This window comes from Lithobates pipiens, unplaced genomic scaffold (assembly GCF_037356315.1).
Source record: "Lithobates pipiens isolate NorthernLeopardFrog02 unplaced genomic scaffold, aLitPip1_a1.2 Scaffold_18, whole genome shotgun sequence".
Lineage (NCBI taxonomy): Eukaryota > Metazoa > Chordata > Amphibia > Anura > Ranidae > Lithobates > Lithobates pipiens.
Window position 1 is genome coordinate 587,796,942 of NW_027507758.1, and position 21,378 is coordinate 587,818,319.

Below are 21,378 nucleotides of genomic sequence, written 5' to 3' on the forward strand. Positions count from 1 at the left end.
TTCATTATATTTCTTTCATATTCGTTGTAATTTGTTATTTTTTTATTCGGACATTCGGATGCATCCGAATGTCCGAAAGATGCAAAATTCGGCCGAATTTCGATTCGTTACGAAACGAATTGCACAAGCCTATTATACACATACAATATATTCCTCCCTCTTCTACAAAGTAAATCTCTTACTTTCCACGGCACAAACGTGCTTTGTTAAACCTACAATGTGAGTGGCACTCAATTTTACATAATGTTTCCTGTAATGAATTAAATACCTTTCTGTCTATACAAACCTCTAATTCTATTTAACAACATTGTGCAATTTTCAGCTGGCACAACTATTAGTGCCTTTTATGTGAGTGAACCACTATAAGATTTTATGGCAATAAAATTGTTTTTTTACAGCGAACACTAGATGGTATGTTGTTTTCTATTTTCTATGGTCGGTATTACATGTGAACAACTCAACTCAAAGGAGAGAGTTGAGCTGTTAAAGCTATAAAGATATCCATCCATCCACACAAATCTTCATATAGCCCTCAAGGGGAACTACATGCTTTGACTCTCTGGTAAAAAAGGAGTCAAAGCTGGAGGTGAGCAGCTAGAGAGAACTGGTGGTGGATTACACAAGCGTCTGTTTTTGATTTATTGTGATCGTTGCAATCAGAGATGGCAAGAATATTCGATGTAAGGATTTATTTACTTTTTTCTAGTTTTGAAATGTTTTCTTTTTTTCACGTTTCTGGGAAGAAGTGAATTGTGTCAATATACTTGTATAATAAAGCGGTTGTATACACGCACATCTAAAAAAAAAAGGAAAAAAAAAACCCTGCAAGGCAAAGACATAATGGGCTAGTATGCACCGCATACTAGTTCATTATGAAATACTTACCTTAGATCGAAGCCCCCGTATTGTAGCCCGGTCCACGCCGAGGCAGCCGTCATCTTACCCTCAGCGTCTCTTCCGGGTTTGCGGCTCCGGGCACTCACATCGCCGGAGCCCTTTAATGAAGTCACGTGAGCAGTGATGCAACGCGTCAGTGTGGAGTCAGGTGTCATCACTTCCTGTCACAGCCGAGACTAGGAAGTACTGTGTTCAGTGCTGTTTTACCTATACTTTTGATTTAAGCATATTTGTAGTCAGAGTCTTCAAGTGGGAAATGCGATATTCCTAAGAACCAAGTCTTGAGGTGTGCCATGGCCTAGCTGGTCAGTATGCCTGAAAAGTGGGCAAAAAGAAAAAAGTTTAGGTGAAAAAGGGAAGGTAATGATCCAACACATAGAATAACGCATGCCTGGATGTCAACAATAAGTAACTGGTAAGTATCCGCTGTGACAGGAGAACCCACTGACTCCTGACTTGATGATGAGAAGGAACCCCCTGTAGAGCCTGCGAAGCTATGCAAAACCCAATTGAATGTCCCGTGAAGGATAGGATTGAGCCTGATGCCCAAGGCAACCCAGACATGAGAATGAACTGCTTGTGAATGAGAGGATACATGGGGGAAAGGAAGCAAGGGTAGGCCCGAGGAACCCCTGCAAGATGATGGCCGAGAAGACTGAAATACCTCAATGGACACCAGTGAAGTAGCTAAATGAAATGCCCCCCAACCCCTGGCCTACCCATACTTGGTATGAGGAAGTGAGAGGGAGAGTGCAAAAAAAGAACACTGGCAGGAGTGCAAAATGCTGGATGCATGATGGATGTGATGGAGTAGGCACCATGGCAATGAGCATCGTCAAACATGGAGAAACCATGCCAGACACAGAACACTGGTCCCACCTGATATGATCAGGTCATGCTTCAGCCTGAGACCTACCAACCGAGACTGAATCCTGAACCAAGGAAGGAGAGTCAGACTCCATCCCAGGGAAATAAGTCCCATGGCATGATACAGACATACCCAAAGTATAGTAGGTAAAGTAAGGTATATTTTGTTACCTATTAAATTAATTTTAAACTACTGCACAATGGGGATGCTTTTCTTCTTCACCTCATCTGCTGAGTTTGAAGTTCCCCACTAGAGACCCGTCGTGTGCTGTGATGATCGGAGGAGATCGATCAACTGCTGGCTTACCATTGCCTTCAGATTACAGGCTCATTCTGACCTTAGGGGTCTCCTTTGGAGGTAAGAGGTTGATGGGGGAAACGTGGGTTACTCCATGGATTGCTGCTGATTGGATTGGAGGAATCTGAAATCGATCACTTTCTACACATGCCCTTTACATCTTTTATATGAACTGTTTGAAGAAAATTCAGTAGATTCACTTTGCACTTTACTGCCCTGATTGGACTTTTGCACCTTTTTTTTTACATTGACTTTTATTATATTGCATTTCATGCAATTTCTTCACTTGTTTTTTTTTAATGTTATTTATGGTTTTGTTTGCACCTTTATGCACTTTAGACTTTCCTATTCCTATTGAATCCTTCTTGTACTTTATGTGAAGAGTTTGGCAATTAATGCAATTTTATGCGATTTTTTGGGTTATTTGTGCAGTTTTGTGATTGTTATCCACTCCCATGAATTCTATTTGATTGATTTGATTGAAATATCCATTCCTTGCACTTTATGTGAATACTTTGGCATTATATGCGATTTTATGCCATTTTTTTCTCACTTTTTGCAATTTTTGGTTAATTATTTTGCTTTGTGATTGCTATCCACTCCTCTGCATTTCTAGAGCTATATTGGTTACATTTGATTATTGGTTTCTTTTATCATATGGATTTAGTCAGTCTGGTGATGTTACACTGCTGATTCTTTTGTTTATTTATTTTATTCAGCTTGACCACTCACCTTTCCTTAGTGCAGTTAGAGCCACATATTTATTTTTATTTGACCGAAGAAATTACACTTTGCTACAATATAAAGTAGTGAGTGTACAGTTTGTATAACAGTGAATATTTGCTGTCCCCTCAAAATAACTCAAACAGCCATTAATGTCTAAACCGCTAGCACCAAAAGTGAGTACACCCCTAAGTGAAAATGTCGAAATTGGGCCCAAATAGCCATTTTCCCTCCCCAGTGTCATGTGACTCGTTAGTGTTACAAGGTCTCAGGTGTAAATGGGGAGCAGGTGTGTTAAATTTGGTGTTATCGATCTCACTCTCCCATACATTTTTTTTTTTAATCAATAGTTTTTATTAAAGTTTACATTTTTATCAAGACAAATGACAGAAATTATGACTAAATAACAGATCAGTTACAGTATTTAGATACATAGATAATAGTATCCAAAAATAATACAAAAAATATGATATAAAGAAAATCATATTAATTATCTAAATTATAATATGGATAAGAAAGATAACGATCGGGAGGTTATTAATACATCCATTGTAGAGACAATACACAAAAGTAATATAAATATTATCTTCATATATTTATATACTGCCAATTCAGGTAATTCAAAGATGATGAACCTAAATATATTCCCGAACACCCCTATGGTTGCTAAACTGTGTTCAGGACAGTAATAGTAACCTGTCATTGAATAGATACAAAACAAAGATTAAAATATTAGAGCGGGGTAAGTAATTTTTTAATTGAAGTTATCTAGGAACAAAGAACTTGTGCAATGTTTTGGGGACTAGCCCATTTTAACCATGGCTGCCATATTTTATGAGTATGTTCTTCTTTGTGAGGCCGAAGAGCTAGAATTGATTCATAAATGTAATGAGTTTGAGTCGATTCTATCACTTCTTTTATGGAAGGAGGATCAGGATTTTTCCAGTTCCTCGTTATACTGATCCTGGCTGACAGCAAAACATGTGTAAACACATTTCTAAACTGGATAGGATATTGATCAAGATCAATGGATAATAGAGCCAGTGAGGGATTTGGAGGAATGACTGTTTTGGTAATTTCAGACATAACTTGAAAGATTTGTTCCCAATACTTCCCAAGTTTAGGGCATGTCCAAAATGTATGTAACATATCACCTTTTTTCCACACAATCTCCAACATTTGTCGTCAAATGTGCCGTTGAATTTAGATATTTTCTCAGGAGTAAGATACCAGCGTTGAGTCAATGTAATGGATACTTCCCATAATGTAGAGCAGTGTGTGGCTTTATATGTGGTGTTACAAGCTTTTTCCCATTGGTCAACTGTATAGGTGTATCCTAAGTCTTCTTCCCATCTAATTAAAGGGAGTCTTTGTAAACATACTTTTTTGTTGAAGAAGATTATAAAAAAGAGAGATCCCTTTTTGTTGATGTATGGGGATCTTAAGGAAGGACCAAGCTGATTGGGGAACATTATAGGTCCATGATGGGAGGTTGTAAATGCAATTCTTAGTTCGGATGTAGAGGAATAAATCTGAATTTGGCAATTGAAATTTCTTTTGAAGTGTAGGAAATGGTTTGCTCACCCCATTATCAAGTAGATCAGATAGATATTTAATTCCCTTCTCTATCCATGGTGTAAATGAGGTTGTCTTCATGAAATTATGTAGAGTATTTAGCGGAATTTGGACTTTGGTAGGAAGAGGGTGTGAGGAAGTTAGATGCAGAAATCGAACCCAGGATTTAAGTGTTGCTAATATTGTTGGGGAGATGCGAGAAGGTATCTTGACTCCAAGTGCCATATTGATAGATTATTACCTGGGATCTTAGCAGTTTCCATCTTCTCCCAAATTGTAGATGGAGAAGATAGAAACCATTCCTTAGACTGTGTGAGAACAGAGGCTAAATAATAATCTTGGAAATCCACATACCCTGTTCCCCCAGCTTGACGTTTCTTCACTAAGTTTGAATGAGCACATCTAGATTTTTTACCCTGCCAGATGAATCTAGAAAACAGAGTCTGAAGGGATTGGAAATATTTTAACGGAATTGGAATCGGGAGAGTTCTAAAAAAGTATAAAATTTGTGGAAGGTGAAGCATTTTAAATGCTGCCAAACATCCCATCCATGAAAATTCATGGGATGCTAGTTTAGTGAGATTTTCTTGTAATGCATTACCAAGTGGAATATAATTATATTGGAACAGTGTTTTACATGAATTTGATAATTGAATACCCAAATATTTTATTGTACTTTCAGTCCATGTATAAGGGAATTTTAATTTAAGATGTTTAGTAGTATTTTCATCTATCCCCAAGTTCAATATACAAGATTTATTTGCGTTAAGCCTGTAATAAGAAATGTTGCTGAACATATTTAGTGTTTCCTGAATTTCCGTTAAGGATTTCACAGGATCAGTAATCATAAGAACAAAATCATCTGCAAAAAGGTTGATTTTATGTTCTTGTTCAGCAATGGTAACTCCTAGATTTTTTTTGTTGGACCTAATGCTCTCAGCTAGGGGTTCAATAACAAGGTAAAAAATTAGGGGGGATAAGGGGCATCCTTGTCGTGTACCATTTGTTATTGGGAATGGAGGTGATAAAGAATCCATAGTATACACTCGAGCCGAGGGGACAGAATACAGGGCTAATATTGCTTTGTTGATTTGACCTGTTAAGCCAAATTTATTCAGAACTGATGACAGGTATCCCCAATGAACTCTATCAAACGTTTTTTCAGCGTCAAGCGACAGAAACAGGGATGGCGATTTGGTGAGTTCTACATGGTGTATTATATTTATCATTCTTCTAGTAGCATCCGACGCTTGTCTTCCTTTGGTGAAACCCGATTGGTCTCTATGGATAAGAGAGGGTAACAAACTATCTAGTCTTTTGGCTTCGCATAAATTTTAATATCTAAATTGATTAAGGAAATTGGTATAACATTTTTAGGTGAAGATGGTTCCTTATCTGTTTTTGGGGTTACAACAAGAGCATTCAGCCTTTCATTGGGAAATGATGAAGAATTGGCTGCTAAATAATAAATGTCACATAGTATAGGTGCTAGAGTACTTTGAATTTTTTTTAAATATTCCCCTGTAAAGTCATCTGGACCAGGTGATTTCAAGTTAGGAAGAATACGGATAGTTTGTAGAATTTCAGGGATAGTAAAGGGAGAATTGAGAAATTCTAATTGTTGTGGGGAAATAGATGGAAGTTTGACACTCTCCAAAAAAGATGTCAATCTCCTCCTGAGAAGGTTGATGGGTATCGCCATCGTTCTTAATGTTATATAAATCATTATAATATGAGCTAAATGCTTCAGCTATTGAAGAAGGCTTAAGCAATTTTTCATTAGTGTGAGGATGGTAGAGGAATGGAATTTTAGTCTTAGATCGATAACCTTTAATGCGTAATGCCATTGTTTTCCCTGCTTTGTTCCCTGTTGCATAAGTGGTAGCTCTGAATTTTTTATAGGATTTCTCATGTGTCTCTAGAAGTAGGGTTCTTAATTCATTACGTAACTGGAAAATTTGTGTTTTAATGAAAGGAGAAGGATAATTTTTATTGTGTTCCTCAGCTTTGGCTATTTCCTTAGTAAGTTCATACATTCTCTGAGTTCTCTTTCTTTTAGCTTTAGAACCTAATTGCATAAACACCCCTCTCATAACAGCTTTATGAGCATTCCATAGTATCATTGGGTCAGATATAGACGTCGAATTAATTGAAAAGAATTCAGTAAGGTGTTGTTGGAGTGTTGTGGAGTAATTTTCATTTTGGAGAATATAGTTATTAGCTCTCCATATATATGAATTTGGTTGGGATGATGTGGCTGTTATAGACATGCTAATGGGAACTTGATCCGACCACGTGGCCGTATGTATATGGGAGGATGAAATCTTGTCAAGCAGCCATTTATCTGTCAAGAATAAGTCAATTCTGGGGTAGGTATTGTGCCGTGGTGACAAATATGTGTAATCCCTTTCATTAGCATGTCCACATCTCCACACATCAAATAAGTCGTTCGAAGTTATGAACTTATCAAGGGGAGAAGCATAGTGTTTGGACTTAGCAGAAGAATCCATATCATTGTTTGGAATCAAATTGAAATCTCCACATATCAGGAGGTGTCCTTTTTGAACTTTCTTCGCCTCCTCCATAGCTTTTTTTATGAAATGCATTTGCCTCATATTCGGAGCATAAATAGATGCTAGGGTGTATTGAATATTGTTAATGGTACAAATCAAAAAAATATAGCGACCTTCAGGGTCAGTGATACAATTATCTAATTGAAATGTAATAGTATCTCTAAAAGAATATTCTCTAGTTTCTATAACACTTAAACTTTATGAATCATGGAGGATAGATTAGATACAATAGATGATTGTAATGACACAAGCATTTCTTTCATTGTGGTATCTAGTACTGGCTGACCTGATGTTGGGAAAGCAGCTATAGATGTCTGTAATGAGGACATAGCATTATCACTATGCAGAGCTGTGTTCACAGTATCAGCTGCCTGACAAGATGATTCCAGCTTCATCCACGATTTTGCGGGTCCCTGAGATGTTGGGGATAGTTGAGAGGAGCCATTAGAATATGAGGATGATAATTCCTCATCCATTTCAGCTTGGCTATCAGAAAGGTTTGTGTGAGTTTTATTATTTTTCCTCACAGCTCCGGCGGCGCCATCTTGGATTTTAGTCAGCTCCCTGCTCTGTTTAAATGTAAATGATGACAGCTTTTTTGGTCCCCTTTCTTGTCCTCTTTTGCGAGACATTATTGCCCCTACTGTCCCAGGAGTACTGCAGAGTATTTAGGTATGTTTTTAGAGGAGAATACCTGCCTGTTTTTTGCTGTTAAATGGCCAGCTGTGGAGAGCTCTAGGCTTAAGCAGCCATCTTCTTCAGTGCGCAAGCCACGCCCCCACCTCATTTTTTTTCAGATCCTCAGGGAGTTCTTTGCCATGAGGTCACTGGAAGGTCAACATGGCACCCCATGGCAAAGACCTCTCTGAGGATCTGAAAAAAAAAAAGAATTGGCCTAGGCTATAAGAAGATTGCCAAGACCCTGAAAATGAGCTGCAGCATGGTTGCCAAGACCATACAGCGATTTAACAGGGCAGGTTCTGCTCAGAACAGCCCTTGCCATTGTCGACCAAAGAAGTTGAGTGCACGTGCTCAGCGTCATTTCCAGAGGTTGTCTTTGGGAAATAGATGTCTGAGTGCTGCCAGCATTGCTGCAGATGTTGAAAGGGTGGGGGTCAGCCTGTCAATGCTCAGACCATATGCCGTATGCTGCATCAAATTGGTCTGCATGGCTATCGCCCCAGAAGGAAGCCTCTTGATGATTGAAAGATGATGCACAAGAAAGCCCGCAAACAGTTTTCTGAAGACAAGCAGACTAAGGACATGGATTACTGGAACCAGGGACATCTTTAATATTGATTGGACCCTTTGGGCCCCCCCCCCGATTTAAAATCAAGTCATTAAGCAATTGAGATTGGTTGCCAGACAACATATCATTGCTGCTCATTGACTGGATGCTAGAGGTTACAGCAAACATTACGACTCATCAATTAGTTGTTAGAGGTTACAGTACATCATTTCTGCTATCCGATTGGTTGCTAGAGGCTACTGCACATCCTCACCACCCACTGATTGGTTGCTAGAGATTACATGTTTACTGCTCACTCATTGTTTGCTAGAGGTTACATGCTTACCGCTCACTCATTGGTTGCTAGAGACCACTGCACATCCTCACCGCCCACTGATTGGTTGCTAGAGGTTACATATTTACTACTCGCTAATTGGTTGCTAGAGGTTACTGTGCATCATTACCACTTACTTATTGGTTGCTAGAGGTCACAGCATATCAGTACAGCTCACTGCCTGCAGACCATGGACTGGAGAGGTGAGGAAACCCATCAATAGACAGAAAATTCCTAGAACTTGCTATTAGCAATGAGCAGAGCAAAGCACACACAGCTATGAAGGTTAACTGAGTGCAACTAGGAACAATAGCCCAATAGCAGCAGTATCCCTGAGGACAGGTGACCAGAAATAAATGACTATTTATGACACTTGCAATAGAGCAGTATGGATGGGGTGAGCTATGTACAGAGTGCAGGGTTAAGGGGTGCTCTATGGACAGAATGCAGGATTTAGGGGTGAGCTTTGTATGGAGAGCAGGATTGAGGGGTGAGCTATATACAGGGTGCAGGATTTAGGGGTGAGCTGTGTATGGAGTGCAGGATTGAGTGGTGAGCTTGGTACAGATTGGTACAGATTGCAGGATTTAAGGGTGAGCTGTGTATGGAGTGCAGGATATAGGGGTGAGATGCATACGGAGTGCAGGATTTAGGGGTGAGCTATGTACGGAGTAAAGGATTGAGGGGTGAGCTATATACAGGGTGTAGGATTTAGGGGTGAGCTGTATACAAAGCTATGGGCGCCAAATTTGCACCATGTTTAGCTAATATTTTTAGGGCAAAAAGGGAGAACCAGTTTGTTTACCCGTGCCGAAAATAATATTTTACCGGAGATGTATTGATGACCTCCTTATAAACCGGAATCATTCTGAGAATACTTCGGTGGAATTCATAAAGCATTTATAGCACTTTAAAACAATAATGTCCAAAAATTGTGAATAAAATAATGATTTAAGCCTGACAAAAGTCATCAAACATTTTCTAGCGAAGCTGTGATTTCATTGATCCAATGAAAAAGTGACCGTGTAATTCCTCCACCAACACCAATTACTCAATTGAAACAAGAAAAAGGGGGAAGGAAACGGGGAAAGGAAAAACCTAAAAAAAACTCAATACAAAAAAGGACGTGGCATTTGTTTTTTTATTTTATAGTGTATCCACAGAACCACCCTGTGATAGATACACATTACATCTATTGCAATCACTCAATTACTCAAGCAAGGTCCGGTTCGGGACAGGTCAAGTCAGGTGGCCCCAGATGAGAATGACCCCCATTACAGAGATGATGTATAGCATTGGAATGAGATGTTCTGATGATCCATCTCAGCAAGCCTACAATACCTACAGCAGCGCTAAAAGACAATCCAAACAAGGATGCAAGGTAAAAAAGAACAGATGGACACGGGGACTCCGTTTGCACTTCCCCTGCATTCCACTGTGGGCAGAAGTGACGTATCACGATCGACTACAACCAACGCATTTCATCAGCATGTCTGACATCATCAGGGGGTCACATGACTGGATTCATCACCTCCATGTTTTTATACTACCGCCCAATGAAGGATATCCAATCCAATCCAATCCTTCCAAGTCTCATAAAATTAGCTTAAAATAAGCAATGTTCTAACAAGCGTACATATCAAGTATTTATTATCAAATTGAATTAAGTGAAAATATTAAACTACAATTAATGAATTTGCATAAATATAGAGAATAAAAAATGCAGTTTCATATGCGACACCTAGTGGTGGCAAGGAGTAAAAAGGCCAATACCCAAATTAAATAAACCAGACATGGTACCAAATCCATGTTTGTGTCCCCTTCATGTGGCGACCAACAATAACACTTTAGCTCAACATGCCATATATCTTTTATGGCCGAAGTGATTCGATTTAGTATGGAACAACAATAAAATATTGGTAAAACAAACAAATAACTAATAGTTTGACAAAAAACTGTTCAAATCTATATCAAGATTAATACCCCCAGGGTTGAGTGTATTTACTCTAAAAATCCATTCAGGTTCATTTTCGAAATCCTTTGGGTCATGTTCCCCCCTCTCCAATGGGGCTGCACCCTGTCAATACCGAAAAAGGTGGCTAAACTCTGGTCTTTATTATGGTACATTTTAAAATGCTTGAAGAGACTTTTTGATGTTGAAAATAAACGACTAAACCTAAAGCTAAGGTTGGGACTTTATATAAGGCAATATGACTTAAAAACTGATAGGTATCAATAAATAAAATCTAGACATTTCATTATAATACATACTTAATTCAATATAGTATATATAATACTGGACCTTAAGTATGTAGACCAAGATTATAATAGTAGTAGCATTTGAACATAAAAAATAATGGTGAATTGGCTCATTAAAATAAAATATAGTATAGTACAAATATATATACACATAGATACTGTGACAACACATCATAGGAAATCTCTACGCGTTTCGTGGTTACAATACCACTCATCAGGAGCAGATGCAAGATTTTGGGGTATCTATAATTAAATTACCAAATGAATATAATACTAAAGAATACAAATATGAAAGGGAGAGGGGAAACACAAAGGTCCCAAACAATCTCACCTATCTGTATTATAGGGATGAGCTTCAAGTTTGAGTCAAACTCATGTTTGACTCAAACATTGCCTGTTCGGCAAACAGTGAACAATTTGGGGTGTTCGCGGCAATTTCGAAAAGCAGCGGAACACCCCGTACTTAATTTTAAAGGCTAATATGCAGGTTATTTTCCTAAAAAGTGTTTGTGGACCTGGGTCCTGCCCCAGGGGATATAGATCAATGCAAAAAAAAGTTTTAAAAACGGTAGTTTTTTCAAATGACATCACTCTTACGTCATTGGGGAAGCCCGGCTTCCCCCACTAGGGTCAGAGGGGCGGGGTCAGGTGAAGGGTGGCCCCGCCCTCCTCATATAAGAAACATCAAGCTGCCGGCATCCCGCAGTGTCTCCGACAGTGGAGACAGAGGATGCATGGATGGACTGCGCTGCGCTGGACTGGAGGGAGAGATCACCCATCGCTAGATCAGATCAGCCATCGCTGGACCCCGGAGAGATGATCATCCATCGCTGGATAGCAAGAGTAGATTACCACTGCTGGAAACTTTTTTTATTTTTAATAAAGGAATTTTTCAAAAGTGTGTTTGTTTTATTTAACTATTTTTTACACTTTCTTTGTGAAATGGTAGGGGTACTTTTGTACCCCCTTACCATTTCAAACAGGGAGGGGGGGGTCATCAACATGGGGACATGGTGCTTTGGGCGGGACCCCAAAGCATCCTCCCAATGTTGAGGGCATGTGGCCTGGTACGGTTCAGGAGGGAGGGCGCTCTCTAGTCCCCCTCTCTTTTCCTGCGGCCTGCCAGGTTGCGTGCTCGGATAAAGGGTCTGGTATGGATATTTAGGGGGAACCCCACGTAATTTTTTTTTTAATTTGACGTGGGGTTCCCCTTAATATCCATACCAGACCTGAAGGGCCTGGTAATTGAATTTGGGCGAACCCCACACTTTTTTTTTGTTTATCAATGACTTTCAATGAGTGTTCTCTGTATTACGGGAGCTGACAATTCATTATAGCCGCAAGTGATTTTAAATGACTTTTTTTTCTGCAGAAATGACACTTTGTGCAGGGACAGTTCTAAGCACAGGAAACGTGTGCCCCTTCACAGGCATACTATACACACCCCCCAGGTAGGCAATTTAAAGGAATATTACACTTTTATTGTTTCATTTTAATCATTATTAAAATCACTGCTCCCGAAAAAACAGCCATTTTTAAAACTTTTTTTTGCATTGATCCATGTCCCCTGGGGCAGGACCCAGGTCCCCAAACACTTTTTAGGACAGTAACTTGCATATTAGCCTTTAAAATTAGCACTTTAGATTTTGAACGTTCGAGTCCCATAGACTTTAATAGGGTTCTAAAGTTCACACGAAGTTTAGGTCTGTTCGCAGGTTTTGGTGCGAACTGAACCGGGGGGTGTACTTTTATTAGTTTTTAATAAATTAAGTTCATACTGACAGCACTAGATGTTGCTATTTCATCTTTTTTCTGACAAACGGAACTATTATGATCTATCCGGGATATGGGATATGAGTAAAGCTCTGGAGTGCCTATATATGAACGTGGATTCCTCTGTTTAACCCTTGATGGGAAATGCTGTTTCTGACCTGTCTCATTATTCAGGGGTCCAGCGCGTAAGGTGAGAGTCCATTTCTATTGATGGTGGAGGGGATCACATCTATCACCCCAAATTCGCTGGATTAGAACACTCTGCACATATGGACTCTTGATTCTTATTTTTACTCTATTTACCCTGTATTTCCATATTATTATTCAGTGATTTTATTTATTGATTTGATTATTTCTGGTTATATCTGCGCTGTACTGCTTTTTGGAATAGTACTTATTGTGGGATTTGGTAATTTGACCCCCAGTATTCTAGCTGCAGAATTAGATTAGGGATTTTGTTGTTTTATGTTTATTTAGCGCTGGTTGGTTTTTTACATTTAAGATGAGGAAGTCGCAATGCTCGGTGAATTTCCAGGGGGGGGCTACTTTATCTGAGACAAGTCAACAAAAGGAGTCCGATGAGGAGTCAGAGGAGGATGGTGCCAGGGCGGATGAGGAGGAGCAAGAAGAGCATGCTTTAAACCTTTCTGGGATCCCTGTTGTTGTGCGTGGATGGGGAGAGGAGAACGAGGAGGATGACATTATCCTGGATGATGAGCAGGAGCCAGGCCAGTTTAGTGCAAATGGGGCCTTCACGCTCCAGTGTTTTAACAGGGACCCCCGTATAAAAAGCATAAGAGTCAAGGATTAGTAATGGGTGGCAACATACTTAGACCCCGGTACAAACACAAAATGGCGAAATTTTTACCACCATCACAGAGGGCTGTCAGAATGGAGCACTTACAGACCTTGCTTCGAGAAATGCTGCATTCTGCTTTTGCGTGCGCTGGCAGAGGAGCAATTCCCACTCCCAGAGAAGGAGTTGCGGTTACCAATCCAATAGCGCCTGCAAGAAGAGGCCGGATTGAAGATGTGTTGGTGACTGCGGATATGAGGTCATTCTTTCAGCCGACCCATCGACAGGTGTCATCCAGATCCAGCATCAGGGAACGCCTAGACCGACAGGTGTCCAACTACATCGGGTTAACGGCCGATGTGGACGCTCTAAGAAGTGATGTACCCCTGGACTACTGTGTGGGCAGGCTTGACCTCTGGCCAGAGCTTGCCCAATTTGAAATGGAACTGTTGGCTTGCCCCTCGTCCAGTGTCCTGTCCGAAAGGACGTTCAGCGCAGCAGGGGGGATCATGACCGATAAGCGCACTCGCCTAGCTCACGCCAGTGTTGCCTACCTCACATTTATAAAAATGAGTGAGGCATGGATCTCGGAGGTATTTAACACATGTGACCAGTAGACCATGTATATGTATAACTCTATAAATTATTTATTTAATCGAGCACACGGACCTTTCTACCTTTGGATCACTTCCTTGTACAAAAAAAAGCCCACCGTACTATATGCCCGTACCCTCCTGTTTGAAGAGGTTGAGCGGTGTCATATTTTTGGGTCCCGCAGCGAGTTGCTGGTATCAGTGCTCTCTATCACAGTGCTGGTGTGGTGTCAGTGCTCAGTCTCTATCACAGTGCTGGTGTCAGTTCTCAGTCTCTATCACGGTGCTGGTTTTAGACAGTGAGGGAGATAGCAGTGGAGAAGCCAATCAGCAGGCAGTGCCAGCACCATGGCTGAGGATCAGCAATGGACTGGCACCTCCGGACTACCGCAGTAGAGCCCTGCATAGGTGGGGGGTAAGGGCCGGGCAGAGGGAGGGGCTCAAGCACAGGTTGACACACTGGGACACTGGCACAGGACTGCGCTGCCCTGACTGTGGCACTGATCCTCTCCTGCACCACCTTCATAGCCTGCCCTGACCTTGCCTCTCCTCCATGGCCTTCATCCTGAATTGTCAAAACTTCACAGATAAAAAAAAAAAGAATGCTTGTCGTCGATCCCAGATTCATTTAATACTTTTATTATGTCAGTGTACATGTTGTGGGACTATGTGTGCACAGCTACTACGTATTTTGTGGCTGAAAATATGACCTGGAGGTTTTTAAGGCTCGCCTGCCATTAAAGTCAATGCGGTTCGCAAACTTTTGGCCGCGTTCGCGAAACGTCCCGTCAGAAGTGCGTCCATCACTAGTTGTAATATGTAATTTGCTCCAGCACCTCTCCCCACATCCTTCAGCCACCCCCCCTACATGTGGTCAGGGGTTACTCTCCCCTACTCAGCTGTCAGCTTCAAAGTCAGCACAGTTCCTTGTGTAGCGCCCATATTCCCTTAAATGCACACTAGACCCTTCGAGTCTGATACACATTTTAAGAGGGATGCAAAATTTTTTTTTTTTAAATGACTGCTACAGAGAGAGACAAACAGGGGATTGTTCCTGCAATTGACCCCCTCCCTGTCCTGTCCACATCTGAATCCTCCTGCTATGTGCACCATTGTGTGCCCCTTTTCCCTGCAGCTCTGTCGCCCTTCCCTCCTCTCCCACCAGCTGCCACTGGCACACAGGGAGATGTTCAAGATGGAGAGCAGGGGAAGGGGCTGGTAAAAAGTGAATGGACCCAATAAGTGATTGTTACCGATCACTCACTGTTTTGATTCATAACTGAAGCACAGCATTTACTATGCTTCAGGTTATGAATGGACAGCAGCCTCTGTATAAAACATTTCCTGTTCATTCATCAGTAGTGCAGCTGAGGCTGCAGAGGAAGGAATTGAAGAATCTGTGTCCTCAATTTCTTTCTCCATCTCAAAAGAGAGATATCAAGGGTTCATTTAGATACTTGATATTTTACCCAAGCTTCCCTATCAGGAGTGTACAAAAAACATTTAAAAAAAATAAAAGAAATATTGTAAAATATTTTTTTTAAATATTGTAAAAAAATTATTAAATCAACAAAGGGCTCGTTTACACAGGTTCTCTGGCCCATACAGTGTGAATGTGCAGTTTCTTTGTGCAGCCAGCTGGAGCTGCCTGTTACTCTATAAGGATACAGCAGATGTACAAACCAGTGTTAATTTTAGTCTTAGGACTAAAATGGCATTTTAGTTTTAGTCCCATTTTAGTCTTCTCCAATTGTTTTAGTTTTAGTCATATTTAGTCGACTAAAATTTCCAATACATTTCAGTAATTGCAATTTAGTTTTAGTTATAATCTTTTAACTAAAATGGCATTTTAGTTTTAGTCTCATTTCAGTCTTTTGACTAAAATGGCATTTAGTTTTAGTCATATTTTAGTCGACTAAAATTGTATTCAATTAGTCGGCTAAAATGTTTTAGTCATTTTAGTCGACTAAATTAACACTGGTACAAGCACAGTTGCAGGTCCTAACTTTATAGGTTTACAGGTGTGATGGAGTGGCCCCAAATCCACACTGACTTATAGCTGTGTTCATACAGCTGCTGCAACCTCATAGCCTAATAAGCCACCCACAAACAGCTCTGTAGAGGCCACCTCAACTAATTACCATTTTAGCTTCTAGGAATTTTGAAAATGTATACTGTGTTTGTGTCCGCTAATAATACTTTTATGTATTTCTAAATAGAATTTATAATTTTATATTTGTAGCTAGACATGTGTAATTTGTTTCGTTAGTTTTTTTAAACAAATTTTGTCAGATTCATTCAGAAACATCCAAATTAACGAAAACCCATTTAACACATTTTTCAGAATATTCAGAAATCCGAAAACCGAAAAATTTAAAATCTGAAATAATACCTAACTATTAAATTATAAGTATTGGAATTTCCTTTCAAATGTGGCTGTTAGTGAACATAACGAATATAAATTTATCCGAAGTTAAGAATTATCCGAAATAACTAATGCCGTACCTAAATGAATGGAACGTAACGAATTAATAATAAAAAATATATATTATTATTGTTAATTATTATTAATTATTTCCATTCCATTTGTTTAGATGTGGCATTCGTTATTTCGGAATATTTATAACTTTGGAAAAATTTGTATTTGTTACTAACAGCCAAATTTGAAAGGAAATTCCAATACCTATACTTTGATAGTTAGTTATTATTAGTTAGGCTTTCTTTCCTTCCTTCCTTGCTTCGGATTTATGAATTTTCAAATTTACAAAAATTACGAATTTTCAAATTTTTCTAATTTATGAATGGCGATCATAACGAACGACCCAAAAAAAAAATGCAAATGAAATGCAGGGTGCTGTCAGAAGGGCTGTACAGGGCCCTGTGATTTTGAACAGCAGGCCTGCTGGAGCTTCAAACTTTTTAAATACTCAAGCTCAAGTTTTCAATGCTGTGTGATGTCCTTCACGCTGCACCTCATTTATTACTGGCACACCATGAAGGTATTAGCATGACTGTAGACAGTGAGCGGATGTGGGGAGTAAATAATCCCCCCATTGCACATTCCATTCAGTTGCACCATGAATAAAATTTGAGATTCACACTGCGCCTCATCATATAACAAGCAGGTGGCGGGAGGATGATGGGGGTACCAAAAGCACCTTCACCTGGGCCAGGGCTGGACTGGGACAAAAATTTGGCCCTGGACTTCATCATGACCGGCCCACTTTAATTTTGAGTGTCTCCATCAGCACTTCCCCTTACATCAGAGTGTCCTCCCTCTCCCCCTCCCACGTGTACTCAATTTTGAAGGCAGCTTCTCGTTTCTCTCTCCAGTCATGTGATAAGTGACAAGTGATAAGGGGAGAGAGGATGGAACGTTTGCCAGCTGTCTATCTCCCCCTGCAGGCTGGAGGGAGCAGAAGGCCTAATGCTCTCTCCAGCAAGTTACGGCAGCTGCTCCACCCAACAGGAGTGAAATCGCGATCACTCACTGTCAGAGAGGAGCGGCTCCAGGACTGCACCTGACTGGCCCACTGAGCCATCAGCCCACCGGGAAACTCCCTGTAGTCCCGATGGCCAGCACATGCCTGACCTGGGCAGATAAAAATCTAAGCCCCGGCCCTGTATCTGTATGCTCTGAGAGTATGTGTTCTGTGTGGACCATGTGGACCACTTGGCCCATGCTGGGTAGGTGATGTCACGAGGGGGCGGTGCCAGCAGGTGACATCACCAGATGGCCCTGCCCCTTACCTGTTTAGTTTCAAATATTTTATTAATATAAAACAGTATAGTTACAAAGAACGTGTGACATGCACATATGACAGGTTACATAACTCAACCTTAAATACAAGCCAACAGAAGGATTTATCATTACTACACTAGGCTACAAGTAGCAAGCGAAACCGACAATAATGGGCCAAATTGTTCAACAGGATTCTCTGCCCATGTATAAGTTAGGAGATCAACAGGAGAATCACCTGTCTCATGCGTATTTGAATAAGGAACCCACCTAGTCCCTAAGTGGCAGCTGTTATTTACCCTCTTTGTATGTGGCCTTAGATGAGTTACCAGGGCATGCTCCCGCATAGCCAGATGGAACGTGATCTAGATAGGCCCACAGTTGCGTGGGATGTATGGAGAGTGTGCAAGTCTGGACGCTTAAGTGCATAGGGAGTGTTGATCTCTTTAGGGTTTTAAACCGCTCATAGGGTGCGCTGGTTACCATTGTATAGCGCATGATGTATGGTGTACTAGTGTCGCAAAGGTGAGTATCAGAGGGTGCGGGGTCTTTAGATGTAGATCAATGTGGGGTAAGATTGGGAGAGATAAATCTGAAGATGGAGAAAGAAGACGGGGGGGTTGGGTCGTGGAAGGAGTAGGGGGACGTAGGGGGATGGGAAGGGGGGGATGAATATGATATGGTCTAGCAAGGGGTAGAAAATAGGGGGGGGGGGTCTCTGACTTACCCCTGTCAAGGAGTAAAGGAGGGGTGTGGCAAAACTTAGGTGCTAAGCGCTCCTCTAGGCATGAATTGCCATATGTGACAAATAGTCTTGTGAGGTCTGGAAGTGAATCCAGCATGCCCACTTCCTATTGTATTTGGATGGGGTGTCTTGGGAAATGTTAATAAGCTTCTCCATTTACGCAACTTTTTGTAATCTGAGAAACCAATCTTTGATGGTAGGAATTCGGCTGGATTGCCAATGAATAGGTATGCATTGCTTAGCCGCATTAATCAGGTGCATCATCAGCGATTTGTGATATGTGTTGTGTGGGAGGCTGGAATGTTGCAAGAGAAATTGGGCTGGAGTGAATTCTAGTGTGTAAGGGTTAGACCAGAATTTAATGATAATTTGTTTATTCATGTTGATGGTTCTCCATTAACTAGATACCAGTTTAACTGTTCCTCAACAATGTTTGGACTCTGTACAATTGAGTCAAGGTTGAAAGGGTTAATCCTGTGTCTAGGGTGGTCCCTTCAACCTCTCAGACCTTAGATCCAATGTATTGTATAAATTCAGAGCGCTCTGGAATCAATTCTCAAAGGACAAATAAAACCACACACACACACCATGGCGTCCTTCGAGAACTAATTGTATTGAGTTATTACAAAGCGATTGATATAGTAAATTTCACGTCATACAGAATAAGACATGTGCAGTAGACATCAAGACGATTACAGCTGGTCAAGACAAAATGCTATTGTTCTTTGTTCTAAGCTAGCTGAATTAATATAACAAAAGATACATAATTCCTTCTGTAGCTAAAAGAATGCTGAGAAACAGTGTGAAGGTTATAGATAAGTGTGTGAGAACACATGAGTTAGAAGAATCTCATGTTGAGACAGTTATCTGAGAAGTTAAAGGGGTGTTCAAACTGTACATATTGTAAAATGGAAGTTTGTGAATATTAAGATGGCTGACAGAAACAAGATGGATGCTTAACATAACCTTTCAACCCCCTCTTAAGTCATGGAATGACTTCTACAGATCCGCAGCCTCCTGAAATCTACGGTTCTTGCTACGTTTGTTATATTCATTTACATAAAGCTGCAGATATTGTGTATATGCGTGAGAAGGTTGGTCTGGTGTAGTACACTTGCTAATACAAAGTAGAATAAGCTTGAAAATCAGGTAGCCTATCAATCCTAACAATAGTACTATGATAATCATAATCACTATGTCCTTTAACCATGAAAACATTCCACCTAAACCCAAACTAGAAAAGGGGTTCCATCCATAATTACCTATGTCCCTTGCTTGTTTCATTAATTCATTTACCTGTGTTCGGTGTTGATTAATAACATCATAGTAGTCTGGGATTTCCAGGCTGGTATTGTGAAACCATGTACAACATCCATAATCTTGGGTCATTTCGCATAAACCTGTCAGAGCTGCACTCATGCTTTCAATAGCCAATTCGTGTAACTCTAGTTGTCTTCTAATTGCTTTGAGCTCGACATTGAGTAGTCCTATATCTTGAGAGTTTTTTTCCATAACATCATTTATTAAACTAGTGTAGTTATTTAATTTGTCCATCATGGTTATGCCCCATCCTGTCCAGGATGGAAACCATGTCCATGACTTATCTGAAGTAGAAAACATAGGTGGGGTTTCTCTCTTGTATTTATAAGTTAACCTATGTACTGGACTTGAAGTAACTTGTATGTGATGTTCCTGATTCTGGCCTAGGGCTGACATGACTGGTACCAACTGTACTAAATAACACCATCCTTTCACTCCTGTGGGGATCCATGGGTAACAGATTATAGCACAGCATACGTATGTATTGTTTCCCAATGAAAAACTTCTTAGAGCACTACGTTGGGGCTCAGTTCCAGCCTCAAATGCAGCACTAACAAGTTTACTCACAAGTATCCCAGAGGTTGTGTTCCTATATGTAGTAAGTTCACTAATGGTGTTGTTAAGGGATTGATTTTTGTAACTACACATATGACCTATGATAATGTTACTGGTATGGAAGGGAATACCCTTTGAAATGTTAAATACAGACTTGGAACATATACCTATTCCGTTGGATGTATTGCCTAACTGAACACACCACTCAGGTTCATGTGTCTTTCCTAAAGTGTAAAACATAATACTCTGATTGCGGTACCCTTCCGAGACATTCTTAATACTTAAGACTAGAGTATTTTCCAATAATGACTTGAGGTTCAGAGGGACAGCTAAAAGTGGGATTTTAGCAGTTTCTGGGTGCAATTTACTACAAATCCAGCATTTTTCATATCCTGACTTTCTAGCGTAAGCATATTTAAATTTTAACAGTAACATTTTTCCAGAAAAACTTGTTTCTTTTACTGCGATTTCTGAGGTGAAAGTCAGTATGGTTGGTGTGTATTTCGCTTTTACCACATATGAGTTTCAAGGCACCTAAGTCTTCAGGATGAAAGATACAGTTAGTTATTATCCACACTGGGACAAAGATCAGAAGTAGAAACATCACCAGAAGGCAAAAGGCCTTCCCAGAAGTCTGTGGTGAAATGAGTGACATCACTGTCCTTTATGTCTGTGCTTGTCTTTTGAGGACTTAAAACACCTGCTTCACCTCTTTTCAGCCTTTCTTGAATTCCTGGGCTTAGATCAACCTTCTTTACTCTGCTGGCATGGATCCAAGTAGGACTTTCCTCTGTAAGGATGGCGGTCCTGGTGACGGCTACCACTTTGGTCACTGGTCCGAATGGAACCTCTTGCGGCTTTCGACCTTTCTGAAGCCTCTGGACCACAACTTGATCACCGACCTGGATAGGGTGGGTTGGTACCTGTGAAGAAGAAGGAGAGGTGCGAGCAACTCTTCTTTCAACAATATCAAGAGTTTCAATCAGTTTTTTTACATATTCCTCCTGTATTTGTTCCAAATCACCTTTCTCTACCATCAAGGGATGATTAGCCCACGGTGTGGGGAATGGCCTACCCATGAGTACCTCAAAGGGGGAATAACC